Source organism: Phocoena phocoena, chromosome X (assembly GCF_963924675.1).
Source record: "Phocoena phocoena chromosome X, mPhoPho1.1, whole genome shotgun sequence".
In the NCBI taxonomy this organism is placed as follows: Eukaryota; Metazoa; Chordata; class Mammalia; order Artiodactyla; family Phocoenidae; genus Phocoena; species Phocoena phocoena.
In genome coordinates this window covers 96,347,406-96,365,258 of record NC_089240.1, presented here as the reverse complement: position 1 = coordinate 96,365,258, position 17,853 = coordinate 96,347,406, and positions in this window count along the sequence as shown.

Here is a 17,853-nt window from a genome sequence, read left to right as displayed (position 1 = left end):
ATGTTCTATTGGTAAATTAATGTTTTATGTTAACTGATTCTGTGATTCAAGTATATTGTTTTTGTGTACTCGCAAATCCTACATAGTGTCTAGTACAATGCTTAGCTAATCAACACTCTTGTCCCATGACAATCCATTATCACAGAGCACCCAGAATAATCTGTTTAAAAGCATAAAATCAAATTATTCCATTCTTCTGTTTTCAAACTCTCCAATGACTTTCCATCACAGATAAGATAAAATAAAATCTTAACATGGCCTACAATGCCCTGTGTGATCAAAGTGGAAAATCATATTAAAAATCAGCCTCACCAAAAAACTACTAGAGCTCATCAATGAATTTGGCAATCTTGCAGCATACAAAATTAATATATAGAAATCTATTGTGTTTCTATACACTAGCAATGAATCATCAGAAAGAGAAATTAAGGAAAGAATCCCATTTACCATCACATCAAAAAGAATAGAATACCTAGAAATGAACCTACATAAGGAGGTAAAAGAGCAGTACTCAGAAAACTATAAGAAACTGATTAAAGAAATTGAAGATAACACAAATAGATGGAAAGATACACTGTGTTCATGGACTGGAAGAACTAATATTGTTAAAATGACCATACTACCCAAGGTATCTACAGATACAATGTAATCCCTATCAAAATACCAATGGTATTTTCCACAGAACTAGAATAAATGATTTTAAAATTTGTATGGAAACACAAAAGACCCTGAATAACCAAAACAATCTTGAGAAAGAACAGAGCTGGAGGTATCACACTCCCTTACTTCAGATTATACTACAAAGCTATATAATCAAAACAGTTTGATACTGGCACAAAAGCAGATATATAGATCAGTGGAGCAGAATAGAGAACCTAGAAAAAGCCCACACACTTATGGTCAATTAATCTAGGACAAAGGAGGCAAGAATATACAATGGAGAAAGGAGAGTCTCTTCAATAAATGGTATTGGGAAAACTGGACAGCTACATGAAACATAATAAAATTAGAACATTTTCTAACACCATATACAAAAAATAAATTACAAAATGGATTAAAGACTAAAGGAAAGACCGGAAACCATAAAACTCCTAGAAGAAAACATAGGTGGAGCACTCTTTGACATAAAGTGTAGCAACTATTTTTCTATCCATCTCCCAAGACAAAGGAAATAAGAGCAAAACTAAATAAATGGCACCTAATTAAACATAAAAGCTTTTTGCACAGCAAAGGAAGCCATCAACAAAACAAAAAGACACCCTACTGAATAGGAGAAAATATTTGCAAATGATATAACTGATAAGAGGTTAATATTCAAAATATATAAATAATTCATACAACTCAACTTCAAAAAAACAAACAACCTGATTAAAACATGGGCAGAAGACCTGAATAGACATTTTTCCTAAGAAGACATGCAGATGTCCAACAGGCACATGAAAAGATGCTCAACATTATTAATCATCAGAGAAATGCAAATCAAGACCACAATCAGATATCACCTCACCTGTCAGAATGGCTATCATTGAAAAGTCTACAAATAACAAATGTTGGTGAGGATGAGGAGAAAAGAGAATCCTATTGTTGGTGGGAATGTAAATTAGTACAGCCACTGTGGAAAACAGTATGGATGGTCTTCACAAAACTGAAAGTATAACTACCACGTGATCTAGCAATTCTACTCCTGGGTATATATCCAAAGAAAAAGAAAACATTAATTTGAAAAGATATATGCATCCCAATGTACCAATGTTCATAGCAGCATTATTTACAATAACCAGGATATAGAAGCAACCTAAGTGTCCATCAACAGATGATTGGATAAAGAAATATGGTATACACACACACACACACACACACACACACACACACACACACACACAATGGAATACTACTCAGCCATAAAAAAGAATGAAATTTTGTCATTTGAAACAACATGGACGGATTTGGAGGGTATTATGCTAAGAAAAATAAGTCAGACAGAAAAAGACAAACAGTAGTTTTAAAATTAAGGATGCTAAAGAATCTCCTTTTCAAAATATAGAATTTCAGGGCCTGTTCCCAAAGAATTAGATTCAGTATGTTAGTGTGCAATATTTTTATGAAGTACCCTAAGTATTTCTTATGTAGGCAGTGTAAAGACCACACACTGAAAATAATGCTCAGAGCATGCCCTCAGAACATTTTCATCTAGTCCTATGGGTTTAAACTACCTCTTATATGATCATGATTCCCACATAGATATTTTTTTGGTCTAGATTCAGCATCATCTCACAGATATGCTTCCTAGGTAGCTCAAATCCATTTCTTCTACTCCTTAAATTCCAAAGTTGCAAATCCCCTCTGAATTCCTAAAACTGATGGCTAGAAATATCATTTTCCAATATCTCAAGTGAGAACTCTTTTGTTTTGCTAAAAACCCTCATATCAACAAATCACAAAGTCTGTTGATTCTATTTTCTTATTGTTTTCCACAGATCTTCTCCTTTTCCCTTGCCAATGCCTTAGTTCATGCACTTATCATTTCATCCTGGATTGTTGCCAATAACCTTTTACCCAATACACCTGCTGCCAATCCTACCCTTTTTCAATCTGTTGTCTATATCACTGCCAGAACTTTTTTTTCTAGAATCCTGATTTGATCATCTTATTCCCTGATCAAAGTCCTTCAACGTTTTCCATTACCTTCTGGATAAAATACAAACTTTGTACTGTGATATGGGAGGCTCCTTCTTACCAAGCATCTGCCAACATCTCCAGTTTTGACATTCCACCAATTATCCAACAGCAATAACAGAAGTATGTGAAGTTACAGAATTTATTGCACTATCTCAAATCTCCCTGAACTTTTGAAATCTGTACATTCTGGAACTCAGCTCAGATATCCCCTCTTTCAGAAATGTTTTACTATGGTCTTCCACACACAAAAATTACCCTCACCTGAATCCCTTTCTTTGAATTTGTAGTTTCTTAATTGAGTCTCTATTAATCAAATAGTAAATGCTCCAAAAAAATCTTGACTATTGGGTGACTTATGAGTATAATGTGTGAATTATTATCAGGGAATGAAAGAGGAAATTTTAATTTAGGCTAATAATACATGTTCTTTGATTCTTCCTGTAAAATCATAGAACACTGAAATAGCAGAAATAAAAATTACCTCTAGTTAGATGAAAATAATATCTAGTTTTGGTCCCACTCTCACTCTGCACATAAGGAAACAGATTTGGAACAATTGGCCTGGTTCAAAACCCACAGCAAGTAAGTGAAAAGATGGGACTAGAATATATTCAGACAGATAGCATATGTGTATGGAGCATGAGGCATAAAATCAACATCCAATATGGTGATATATGTATACATATAGTAGATTCACTTTGTTGTACAGCAGAAACCAACACAACATTGTAAAGCAATTGTTCTCCAATAAAGATGTAAAAAAAATAAAAATAAAATCTGAGTGAAGTCAAGAATAAAAAAATTAGATGAGACAAACAAACAACAAAACAAAACAACACCCATATCCTTATGCATCCACGGTGGAAGATCTGCTTTCACTTAGCCTAGTATTTAGATATATCTGAGCATACCTGGTAATGATTGGCGAGCAAGTTTTAGGAGCCATAGTTTGCACAAAGTTTTGAGGGGTTTTGTTTTTGAGTGACTGTGTACGTCTCTGTGTGTGTGTGTGTGTGTGTGTGTGTGGCTGAATGAAAGGAAAGGGAGATGGAGGTGATATACCATTTGGTCCCTTGACCTTGCCATATGAGTTAACATTTGAGACTTGTAGAAAAATGGGCTTTATACAACAGTTCAAGTAGCTGCTTACCAGGGAGACTCTGAAAATATGGGGAAATCAGTAATACTATTTCAGGGCCTGGATGATATTTTCCAAATTCTGCAAGGAGCATGACATAGCTTTGACTCATTCAGAATTCCAAAGGACAGTGTATCATCTTAGCACCTCACAGATTTGTAGCTGGGAAAGAATTAGGACATAGTTTCCTGTCATTCATACTATGGATTTGAGAAAAAGACACTATCAGTTCAGGCTACAATAAAAATTAACAGAGACTGAGTGGCTTAATAAACATTAACTTCTCACAGTTCTGGAGACTGGGAAGCTCATCAAGGTGCTGAAAGGTTAGGCATCTGCTGAGAACTCCCTTCCTGGTTTGCAGATGGCGGTCTTCTCATTGTATCTTAACATGGCAGAAGGTAGAGAGAGAAAGAAGCAAGCTCTCCCATTTATTTTCTTATGAGGGCACTAATCCCATCATGAGGGCTCTACACTAATGGCCTAATCACATCCCTAAGGTCTCACCTTCAAATGCTATCACATCGGGGATTACGATTTTAGCATATGAATTTTGGAAGGACATAAACATTTAGTCCGTGGCAGACACCATGACCAGGTACTATCTTCAAATATTTTATTGGACATGGTTCAAAAACAAGGGTGGAAATATAGCACAAAAATATTGCTTGTGAACATGTGTGAGACACATCAGTTTGAGTGAGATTTTTAAGAGATTTGGGTGTCCTGCATCAGCAATTGAAGTCATAAGCAAATACTATGGATTATAATTATTAATTCAACAATATTACTTGCTGGCAAGGTCTGGAGAAGTTTGAGCTACAGGCCATCTCTGTGCAATCTGGTGAACCCTGGAGTAGCATGTAGCAGTTTTGGTGTCTTTAACAGCAGTGACATGATTGTGACTCAGAAAAATTTGTATACAGTCTTAGATTCACCTAAGATGTACTTGTTACCACTTTTTAATAAATCAAAGATGTGTTATTTGACTTAATAGTCTGCTGTGTGACCAGTACTCAAGACTCAGCAAGGGTTCATTATCATAAAGCCATTCTTAGCTAAAACAGCCTGAAGGTATATCCCTGTCTCTAAGTTCCTCAAGCACATAGTCCTAGCAACACTACACTGAATAATTTATTAGACCATTGCATGTTTTATTATCATATTGTTATTATTATCATTTTTTTTTGTTTACTCTTGGCTTTCCAATCCAACCTGAATCCTAAGGGCAACTGGACTATACTATACCTATTCAATGAGAACTACTGCATAGCTGATTGTTCTTTATATATTGTGTGTATATTATCTGTCAAATTTTCCAGATCCCTTGTACCTATGATCAGTCTCTATTTTTCCCTCTCACCAACCTGGATTTAGAACTCAGCTCACCATCACAATCACTGAAAAGAATCTAGTCCCATCTCAAACCCTACTCTTAATCTGATAGTAGAGAATCCATTTTTGGGCAACGTAGTAAATTTCTACAAAGGCCATCGATTGTTTATAAGGTACAGCTACAAAGCAGATACCTACATGATACAATTGTTCTTTATTAAGAATTTATCATTCATTCAGCTCTGAAGTCCTAACTTTCTTAAACATGGAGTGATCCATAACACAGCATTCACAATGAATTCTGACATGTTGCAATGGATTTTGGTGGGCATACAAGTGTGAAAAAAGTATCTCATCATTGTAGTACATTGTGTATTATAACTAGGGTGCAATTCCTTTTCTCACTGTATCTTAAAGGGGGCCACGTTGGAATTTTGGGTGGGACAAGTGTTTGTTATGTGGGACACTGTGACACCTCTGGCCAACACTCACTAAATGTTAGTATGGTACTCTAGTCATTGGACAATGAAAAACAGCACCAGACACTTGAAACGCGTCTAAAATGAGGATACTACTCTCCTTTGAGAATTACCACAAAGTTAATAATTTCTGCTAGTTAACAAAGTCTATCTATACTCAATTACTCTGTTAAGGCAACAACCAAGAGCAATGGCATTTAAATAGCATTGTTATAGTGGTAGCTACTAAAAATCATAGAAAAATATACACAGTTTCAAACAGTGTACAATTAGTCTGTCAACTCCCCAGAAGCATAGTGAAGCCCTTCATAAATAACCAAGAACTTGAGATTTCCGTATCATTATGCATTTGATGCAGCTGAGAAGGTCATTAGGCAGTTAAGTAACTCTCCAGAGATCCTAAAATGGTGTTTTGCAGTGTATCTTTGACACTTTTAATTTTTACACTTTACATTTGAATATCACTTTTAGAGTAATTTAAATGTAATTTGAAGGACTAAAATGGCTCTGTTAATCATCATTCTCAGATCAGGTTTCCTTGGGTTAAGCAAGCTATAATGAATGCTATTGCATTGTTCCTCACTTAACTGATAGTAAACTTGGAACAGCTCAGTGAAGTACCTAAAGAGTATGAGATGCAGAATCTAAGCTCAAAAATATATTTACTATAGGCAAGATAGTGTTTTTCTCCTGTTGTATAGATGCCAAGGTATCCAGACCCTGTAGAATAGACAGAAATTTTTTTTTGCAGATTTGTAGGCATTATTTCAAAATGTAATGGCCATTCCCACTGGTCATTGTATAAGAAATTAGCATTACAAAATGTGGGGTTGGAACACATAAAACCTTGGAGACCAAACCTGAGAGTTACTCCTGGTTACCTTCAAAGATGATAAATTAAAATTTCCCTGGAAAAGATACAAAATGAAATGAATCTGAAAATGGTGGTCTTTCTAATCTTCTAGGACCTTCCATATCAGACCCATCTGGTATGAAGAATGCTGAATGAGTATACATAGTATTTGCAATATGTGTCATCCAGACTTCAGGAGACCATGATAAATATTCTGTATCTGTCTATATAATTTGAAACAAATAGCACACCTCAGGACCTTGAAATGAAATTATTTTCATTGACTGATGTCCAGAAGGGATGAATAATTGTGTATGTGTATAGGGTGATAGGCATGTTGTAAAATAAAAATTATCATTGCCCAAATTCTCATGGAATTATATTTTCCTGCCTCAGTAATGAAATATGCTATCTATGGAAGCAGCAAAACTTTTCTTAAAAAAAGAAAATTAAATGAGGTTATATTTTTAAATAGAACAGATGGCTTTATTTGTATCCCAAAATTTAACTGTCAAAATACTTTTTCTCCACATTGTGCAAGGAAGATTTATTAGAATTTATTACTATGTGAGAAGACAATGTCCTGCAGATCTGAGCAAAAGTCAAAGACAGCTGTCAAAGGACTTATAAAGATCTCCAAAAGTCCTCTCCTCTATAAAAGCAATGAGAACACTTGAAAAAATAGTCAAAATCAACCTTTCTTAAAACTCTGAATGCTAACTAAAGGCTTACAATAATCCAAGCAGTATTTCTTAAAGAAGAACAGTTGAATCTTGGTAAAAACAGCAAGGTTTGTGGGGTTTTAGATTGCCCTACTTCTATCCTCCACTCCCAGATCTGTGAGAATGTTGAAAACTAACAGCCTCACAACTATAGTTGCCACAAAAATATGAAAACCAGCACTCCAGCAACCACTGGAGGGAAGAGAAACAGGTTTGGATTTCTGCAAAATCCATCTTCTGATAATTGTCACTATTTGACATGTCTGGGGGCTCCCTGCATAGCTGCATTCTCAGGATTGTCTTTAATTGACCTGAGTCAGAGCTCCCTCTGTGCAAACAACATGATACCTAGGGAATTTGTTGAAAAAAAAATAGTGGTAATTATTTAATACTGCAGCTACCTAGACAGTGATACTTGTTGGAATTAATAAGAGGCTGACTAAAAAACTTAAAAGGAAAAACTGGTAAATGAGATGTTTGTAGCAGGCTTTGAAAAGCTCAACATATTCTGGGGACTCTAGAAAGTCACATGGTGTTCAGGGCTGTAGGCATGCCCATGAAAGACCTCTGAAAGCTCTAATCTCTCACCTCTGACTGACCATAAGGCTCTGAATAAGCAAGAAGTATGGCTAAGGCAGAGCTGTAAACTGCAGAAGCACTGAAGGCATGTGTCAAGGAACATACAAAATCTTTTGGTGAAGGCCAGGAGAATGACTGGTTCATGGAATTTAACTAAATCTCTGTCCAAATATTAGCTGACTCCTGAACTAACCAAGCAGACATTTTACTGGCTGCATATGACAAGAAAACAGACTTTACAGAATTAGTCCAAGAAAGTCACCAAAAAATGAGGAAGAAGAATGACAACAAAAACAGCTAACAGCAATGACAACAAACCCTGGGGAGAATGAAATTCTTATTCCCAGAGTCACCACATTATATTATTTAAAATGTCAGGTCAAGAAAATTAGAAGACATGCAAAGAAACAGGAATAGATGGCCCATATGAAAGAAAAAAGACAATCAAGAGAAAATGTCCCTATGGAAGATGTTGGACTTACTTGATGAAGACTTTAAATTAGCTATTATAAAAATGTTCAAAAAACCAAATAGAGTTCTATACCAGATTTGAACTGGTAGAAGAATGAGTCAGGAAACTTGAAGACAGGTCAACTGTGATTATACTAAGGAACAGAAAGGAGAAAGAAGGAAGAATAATTATCTCAGAGGTCTGTAGGACATCACCAAATATACCAACATATATATAATGAGAGTTCCAGAAGGAAAAGAGAGAAAAGCCAGAAAGAGTATTTGAAAAAATATGATGAAAACATGAATATGCACAACTAAGTAGTTCAATGACCAAACAGTAGGATTAACTAAGAAGTATCTACATCTACACACATCATAGACAAACTGCCAAAGCCAAAGCCAAAGCCAAAGCCAAAGCAAGAATCTCAAAAACAATGAGTGAAATATAACTCTTATATACAAAGGATTCTCAATAAAAATAACAGTTGAACTCTCATCATAAATCATGGAGGCCAGAAGGCAGTGGGATGATATGTTTAACATGCTGAAAGGAAAAACCCATCAATCAATAATTTTATACCTAGCAAACTATGCTTCAGAAACAGATTTTAAGACATTAAAATTAAGTAGTAATGACTATCTTGATGAGAAAAAAAACAAAGTTGGAAGATTCAGAATTCCCAATTTCAAAAGTTGCTGGAGACCTACAGTAATCAGTACACTGTGATACTGGCATAAGCCTTGACATATATGGAATAATATTGAGAGTCCAAACATAAACCCATGTATTTATGGTTAACTGAGTTTTGACAAGGGTGTCAATATATTTCAATAAAGAAAGAATAGCCTTTTCAAGAAATGGTGATGGTACAACAGGATATCCACACACACAAGAAAAGGAAGTTAAACACCTAATTCACACTACATTAAAAAAATAACTAAAAATGAATCATATATATAAATGTAAGAGTTCAAGCTATAAAACTCTTAGAAGAAAACTTAAATTGAGATTTTCCTGTGATTTGGCAATGGATTCTTAGAAATGACACCAAAAGCAAAAGTAACCAAAGAAAAACATTGATAAAATAGAGTTCATCTGAATTACAAACTTGTGCTTCAAAGGATCCCATTAAGAAGTGCAAAGACAACCCACAGAATGGGAGAAAATACTTGCCAGTCATATATCTTATAAAAGACCTGTATCCAGAATATATAGTAAACTCTCATAAATCAACAACAAAAAGATTGATAATCTAATTTAAAAGTAGGCAAATGATTTGAATAGATATTTCTTCAAAGAAGATACACACATGACCAATAAGCACATGAAATGTTCAAAATCATTAGCCATCTGCATAATGCAAATCAAAATGGTATTAAGATACCAGTTTACACCCACCACAAGGATGACTATATTCAAAAGGAAGAACAAAAACAATTGCTTGTGAGGATGTAGAGAAATTAGAACTGAAGGTGATCAGAATATGCCATCACAAAACATGCCACTGTGGCATAAAGATTATTTTGAGTTTAAGGCAATTAAGAAACAGCAGATACAGGAAGAACTCTCTACCCTTCCCATTTCTACCTAAAAGCAGGGCATAAATTTACCTTTTGAAGTTATCCCCCCCTACTCTACCAGGAAGAGGAGATGACTCATCACTGTAGATGGCATTGACTTGAGTCTACACAACTAACCTTACTAACCAGACATTATCGAAACACAAAAGACCCCGAATAGCCAAAGCAATCTTGAGAACGAAAAACGGAGCTGGAGGAATCAGGCTCCCTGACTTCAGACTATACTACAAAGCTACAGTAATCAAGACAGTATGGTACTGGCACAAAAATAGAAAGATAGATCAGTGGAACAGGATAGAAAGCCCAGAGATAAACCAACACACATATGGTCACCTTATCTTTGATAAAGGAGGCAGGAATGTACAGTGAAGAAAGGACAGCCTCTTCAATAAGTGATGCTGGGAAAACTCGACAGGTACAGGTAAAAGTATGAGATTAGAACACTCCCTAACACCATACACAAAAATAAGCTCGAAATGGATTCGAGACCTAAATGTAAGGCCAGAAACTATCAAACTCTTAGAGGAAAACATAGGCAGAATGCTCTAGGACATAAACCACAGCAAGATCCTTTTTGACCCACCTTCTAGAGAAATGGATATAAAAATAAAGAAATGGGACCTAATGAAACTTCAAAGCTTTTGCACAGCAAAGGAAACCATAAACAAGATCGAAAGACAACCCTCACAATGGGAGAAAATATTTGCAAATGAAGCAACTGACAAAGGATTAATTTCCAAAATTTACAAGCAGCTCATGCAGCTCAATAACAAAAAGACAAACAACCCAATCCGAAAATGGGCAGAAGACCTAAATAGACATTTCTCCAAAGAAGATATACAGACTGCCAACAAACACATGAAAGAATGCTCAACATCATTAATCATTAGAGAAATGCAAATCAAAACTACAATGAGATATCATCTCACACCAGTCAGAATGGCCATCATCAAAAAATCTAGAAAAAATAAATGCTGGAGAGGGTGTGGAGAAAAGGGAACACTCTTGCACTGCTGGTGGGAATGTGAATTGGTACAGTCACTATGGAGAACAGTGTGGAGGTTCCTTAAAAAACTACAAATAGAACTACCATACGACCCAGCAATCCCACTACTGGGCATATACCCTGAGAAAACCATAATTCAAAAAGAGTCATGTACCAAAATGTTCATTGCAGCTCTAGTTACAATAGCCCGGAGATGGAAACAACCTAAGTGCCCATCATCGGATGAATGGTTAAAGAAGATGTGGCACATATATACAATGGAATATTACTCAGCCATAAAAAGAAATGAAATTGAGCTATTTGTAATGAGGTGGATGGACCTAGAGTCTGTCATACAGAGTGAAGTAAGTCAGAAAGAAAAAGACAAATACCATATGCTAACACATATATATGGAATTTAAGAAAAAAAAATGTCATGAAGAACCTAGGGGTAAGACAGGAATAAAGACACAGACGTACTAGAGAACCGGACTTGAGGATATGGGGAGGGGGAAGGGTGAGCTGTGACAAAGCGAGCGAGAGGCGTGGACATACATGCACTACCAAACGTAAGGTAGATAGCTAGTGGGAAGCAGCCGCATAGCACCGGGAGATCAGCTTGGTTCTTTGCGACTGCCTGGAGGGGTGGGATAGGGAGGGTGGGAGGGAGGGAGACGCAGAGGGAAGAGATATGGGAACATATGTGTATGTATAACTGATTCACTTTGTTATAAAGCAGAAACTAACACACCATTGTAAAGCAATTATACTCCAATAAAGATGTTAAAAATATAGCCATTATCTTTTATTAATTTTTTCCTATATATTTATCTTCCCACAATTTACTGCTCTTAGAAGCCCAAGCCTCTTCTCCTTCTTCTTGTCGGTTCTCCCCAATTTACTGCCCTTTGTTAAAGTGGCATATGAGTTCCTGGGCCTAACTGCTTCCTTGGGGTTTTTATTTCTTTCCTGTGAAGCTCATTTGTGAATGTGAAATCATCCTTTTTCCCATTAATCTATCTTTGTTTTGGTTTAATCCCCGAAAACTGAACCTAAGAAGGTAAAGGATAAGCTTTTTCCCTCCCCTACAGAACCCTTATCCATTGCTGGTGGGAATGTGAAAAATGGTACAGTTGCTTTGGAAAACAGTTTGGCAGTTCCCCTGAAAATTAAATATAGAGTTACCATATTACCCAGAAATTTTACCCCTAGGCATACCCAAAAGAAATCCAAAGAACAAGTATACACAGAAACTTGTGCAGGAATGTTCACAGCAGCATTATTCATAACAGCCATAGGGGGTAGAGAAATGGTGAGTGACTGCTAATGTGTACACAGTTTCTTTTTGAAGTGATGGAAATTTCTAAAATTTAACAATGGTACTCTTTGTGTAACTCTGTGAATATGTAATAAACTGTTGCTGTACGTATTTTTAAAGAGTAAATTTTATCTGAATAAAGTTGTTACAAAATTGATAATAAATCTGATTTAAAAGAATATCCACAATTTGTCAAAGATGTTAGTCTGTCATAGGAGGACATGTTCTATCAGACCCCTTCTGTTGCTGAAAGAACAGAGTAATATTTGTCAAGTGACAGCCTTTTGTATGCTAATTATCAATAATTTGAGTGTTTTTTCTTTCACATGCTAATCAGCTATAGTATTCCAGTTAAATATTAGAATCCCTATCTAAGAAACATGGCTTTCATTGAGTTCTAATGAATATCAGGAACATGAGAAGTTTGAAATCACAAGGAAATACATGAGTACTAATGATACTTGTGAGTGTCAAAAGAAGTCAAGCCTATATAAGCTAGCCAACTATCAGGTCTGGCTTCTTTTATTCAAATTTTGCTATAATAATAATAATTGCTAACATTTATTGAATGCTTATTACATAATGAAATAAGGAACTATTAAAATGGTTTTTACATATATAGAAACTGAAAAGTAAAGTGGTTTCAGTTAATAAATGGCAGACCTAAGATTATTAGAGGTTGTCATATATTGACACATCTAATCCTTTTAAACTTGGTTTTCAGTGACCAGTTTATAAAGCAAGTATTTCTTTTAATAAAGTGGAAAAATAGAATATAGTAAAGTAGATATTTTTACTTACTCTTGAACTGAACAAAGATAGGTATCGCATGAAATTAGATTTTTATTCTCTTTTTAAACAAAAATTTAGCAACTGGGATCTTCTTCAAGTTTGAATTTTTTAGGGGGTCAGATTTAAAGAGAAAAGTATTTTATAGTAGTGAATATAATCTTTTCAGTTATTTTCTAATCTCCAAACAAAATACAGTGTATAAATATATCTTTCAAATATGAATAAAATATTTAGTTTGGTGAACTGGGTGACTAGACCAATGGTCTACTGTGGTCCCAAGTTAAAATCTAGTTTTGACACAATAGTATTTCTGTGACAGTTTCTAATTTATAAGTACACATGAATATTTATAAATTCCAGATAAATCAGACATGTGTTCATTTTTCACAATGAAATGATCAGACAATATGAGAAAAAATTGTGAGTTACTGACTGTAATGAGTATTTCTTAACTTATTAGTAACATTCATATTCCCTATATTTATGATTTATAACATTTGGCTGAACAAACAACATAAAACATCTTATAGTGCTTTTTAAATAATGTGTTTTTTATATTATCACAATACCTATAAAGGAAGAGTCTTTTCATTGCATAGATATAAACATTTCAGAGTCAAAAGTAGTGGGAAAAATAGAAGTACTCATGTTCAGAGACTCATCAAATAGTTAACATATATACTTGATAAACAGACAAATCTTATGCTTTCAGATGGTGTCCCCAGTATTTTAAATAGTACCTTGAGTCATGGAAATTGCCACAGTAATTACCTACAGTAGAAGAAAAGGAATTATAAGGCATACATCTTACAGTTGCTGTGTCACTAGGCTTTTGATCTACCATAACATGTTTTGAAGGTATTGTGGTATCATGCAAGGTACTAAACTGAGTTATATCAGCAGTCAATGAGCATCAATTAACAGTGACCTTTTAGGAAAAAAAATGTGTGAGCAAATTTTAAAGGTTATACCTTAGAAATTTTGAGTCTTATACTGAACGTCTTAAAGAATTTTTAGGAAAAAAATCATAGAACATGATAGACATTTAACTTTACAAAAATATGAACTGCCTTTCTAATAGCCCTCTTAATAAAATGAGATTAGATCATCTCCAAAGTAGGGATTTCACCCTGCTTTGGTTCTATTATACAAATCACATACATGTAACCTGGTATCCTCTCTGGGCAGAGAGATAGTGCATTTAAGTATGTGACTACCTACTGTGATATTAACTCTCTTGCTCCTTCATGTCTGATGTGATGTGGAACATCTTTCAATATTAGGAAAAGCTTAATTGATTTATCAAGTGTCCTGTATTTTCTTGCATTATTTCTATCTGGTGACCTGCGTGTTTGTGGTTCTTATGACTGGACAACTAGGATTGTCTTTGAAAATACCATTCTAATGTTATTTTCTAGTGCTATTGTAATGTCAACTTAAAGAAAAATGCATGAGAGTTCTGAGTTTAAATTTTATTCAGGGTCTTATTGAGGACTATAGCTTGAGACACAGCCACTCAGTACCTCTGAGTAAACTGCCCAGAAGAGGTAGGAGAGAAGCATATATATATATATTATATATATATGTATATATGGATTTTTTGGCTAGGAAATACTTGTATTCAAGCAAACATCTTGGTAAAAATTACTGCAAATCAAAAAGAACAGATATCTCAAGTTAATGATTTTAGTGCTTTTCTATGTATGGGAAGTTGCAAGGATTTGAGGTCACTGAAATTCTTTCCAAGATATGTACTTTACTATGTAAGGGCTTGCTTATCCAAAGCACAGAGCTCCTCATCCTTGTTTCTCATCCTGAATTCCCTGCAGGGCACAGTTGATGGCTGACTGAAGTGGGTAATGACTTAACCCTTGTATAACTGGATAATGAGCTACACTCTTTATTTCTTGTTCACAATCTCAAAATTAATTACACACACACACACACACACACACACAAACACGGTAAAGCTGTAAAGTAATGAAATCCGTTCCTCAAATGAACAAGACGAAAAAGAATATGAATGATAACTAAGTACCAGTTACTTTCTTTTCTTATTTGATGGATACATTACTTTTATTAACGTTCCATTTTCCTCTCTATTCACAGTTTTGTAACAAAATTGAATTTTTACACAGCTTTGTCTACAATTACTTTGTGAAAATCCACAATATAGAGAACTACCTTGTTTTAACATTAAAAGAACTTCCTCTTTTCAGAAAGATCTGCAGCAATTTTTCTCTCTAAACAAAACCTCTGCTCTATGGTTCATGTTCAGATATGGGCTTCATTCAAATCTGCTTCCTTTCTTCTGAGTTGCTAATGGAAGCATATGGTAACATTTCTGCCTGGGCTAATTTAAATTATCTCCCTTAAAGTGAGGCTGAGTAAATAGCTTAGAAAATATTCTCTTTTATACAAAGAGAACTATTTTGACATAGTGCATAACTATATATATACAATTGTATAAATACACCTTTAAAATAATGGATTTTCTTCTTATACACAATGAATTAAGTTCATTATAAGGTGAAAATGACTGACATGTGGTCCTTTTCTGACAGCAGCATTAGTCAAAAAAAGTGGGTACAGATAAACAGACCCCTGGGTTGTATGTTGGGAAAGGGAAAAGCACTATTGGGGCAGAATTTACCTACATTTTATTTTGACTATAGTTTTGCCTCAGGAGATGGGCCATATAGGGAAATGTGTATTCCACTCCTCTTGTAGAATATGAGTTCTTTTATCTATGAGTAGGGATAGATGTAGAGCATATATTAAAAAACAACCCCTTTGCAAAATTTTAAATGTCAAAAAAGTCATGTCTATATCCAATGAGATTTTTGTTAAGATTTAAATCTATTTATACTGTAATAAATTAGGTTACTCAAGCAATTCAGGGCCGTCCATCTAGTCTCATGCTTTTGAAATGTAAAGCATTCAGTCCTGTTGCTTATAAAATCATACAGTGCTTACATTCCAATTTATGTTGATTTAGTTCAAATAATGGAAATTTTAAATCACCTCATGGCTATTTTGACAGGTTGTACAGACCGTGGTAAAATGATTTTGGACATGTGTTCAGAATTCTGTAAGCAGGGGGAAAAAATAAGAAATATAAAGAGTTCCTAATTCACAATGTTTGCTATTTGCTAGAAATTCATTTGTAAGCAATTGTTTTATAAGATTTTTTATAATATAAACTAAAATAAACATAATATTATAAATATGTTGAGCCTTCTATTTAGTTTTATATCAGAACTGTCATAAAAAGATGCTGCATTTTATTTATATAGAAAATAAAAGGCAATGAAATTGTCAAGTTAGGAGACTGTGAGTTCTAATCTACAAATATTCAGTTTTGAGTTCCTAGAGCTATATATTCCAAAAGATTATAGATATATGAACTGAAAGTAATTCCCTTGATCCAGACAAGCTTTGCATCTCTTAACCACACTGAGAGTTTTCTACACAGTTCTCAAATTGATTGACAGGTGTGTAGATAAAAGTTGTTTTTCTTTTAACTTTACGTTATTTATCTTCCAAGGTTTTTTCAACCCCAGAGGCTCACTGACACTTCGGGAATGGTAGTTATAATTATTTAATTTTGAACAGTTTAGCTTTCTGACTGTTACCACTTGATAACAGCTCAAAGTAGGGTTGGCTTTAGACTCCAATATAATAGGCAGTTGGGATATGAAGATTAGAATCTCCTAATCTCTGTATGTACTCTGTACTTCTTTCTTTGAGACTCATTATTGTGCAATTCTCACCAGTAAAGATTTCCCCTTTATGAGCAGTCTCTTGCAAAACTTCTCTTAGAGGGGAGTTGAGGAAGATGGCGGAAGAGTAAGACAAGGAGATCACCTTCCACCCCACAGATGCCCTCAAGCGATCTACATGCAGGGGCGGGGTCAAATAGAAAGCTGAACCCCGGGAGCTGTGCGAACAAAGAAGAGAAAGGGAAATTTCTCCCCGCAGCCTCAGGAGCAGTGGATTAAATCTTGATAATCAACTTGATGTATCCTGCATCTGTGGAATACCTGAATAGACAATGAATCATCCCAAATTGAGGAGGTGGACTTTGGGAGCAAGATATATTATTTTTCCCCCTTTTCCTCTTTTTGTGAGTGTGTATGTGTATGCTTCTGTGTGAGATTTTGTCTGTATACCTTTGCTTTCACCATTTGTCCTGGGTTCTGTCTGTCTGCTTTATTTTCTTTTAACTTAAAAAAATTATTTTTCTTAATAATTATTTTTTCTTTTAATAATTTGATTTTATCTTACTTTATTTTATTTTATCTTCTTTCTTTCTTTCTTTCTTTCTTTCTTTCTTTCTTTCTACTTTTTCTCACTTTTATTCTGAGGCGTGTGGATGAAAGGCTCTCGGTGGTCCAGCCAGGAGTCAGTGCTGTGTCTCTTAGGTGGGAGAGCCAACTTCAGGACACTGGTACACAAGAGACCACACAGCTCCATGTAATATCAAATGGTGAAAACCTCCGAGAGATCTCCACCTCAGCACCAGGACCCAGCTTCACTCAATGACTAGCAAGCTACAGTGCTGGACACCCTATGCCAAACAACTAGCAAGACAGTAACACAGCCCCACCCATTAGCAGAGTGGTTGCCTAAAATCATAATAAGGCCACAGACACCCCAAAACACACCACCAGATGTGGACCTGCCCACCAGAAAGACAAGATCCAGACTCATCCACCAGAACACAGGCACTAGTCCCCTACACTAGGAAGCCTACACAACCCACTGAACCAACTTTAGCCACTGGGGACAGACAACAAAAACAATGGGAACTACAAACCTGCAGCCTGCAAAAAGGAGACCCCAAACACAGTAAGATAAGCAAAATGAGAAGACAAAAACACAAAGCATAAGAAGGAGCAAAGTAAAAACTCACCAGACCTAACAAATGAAGATGAAA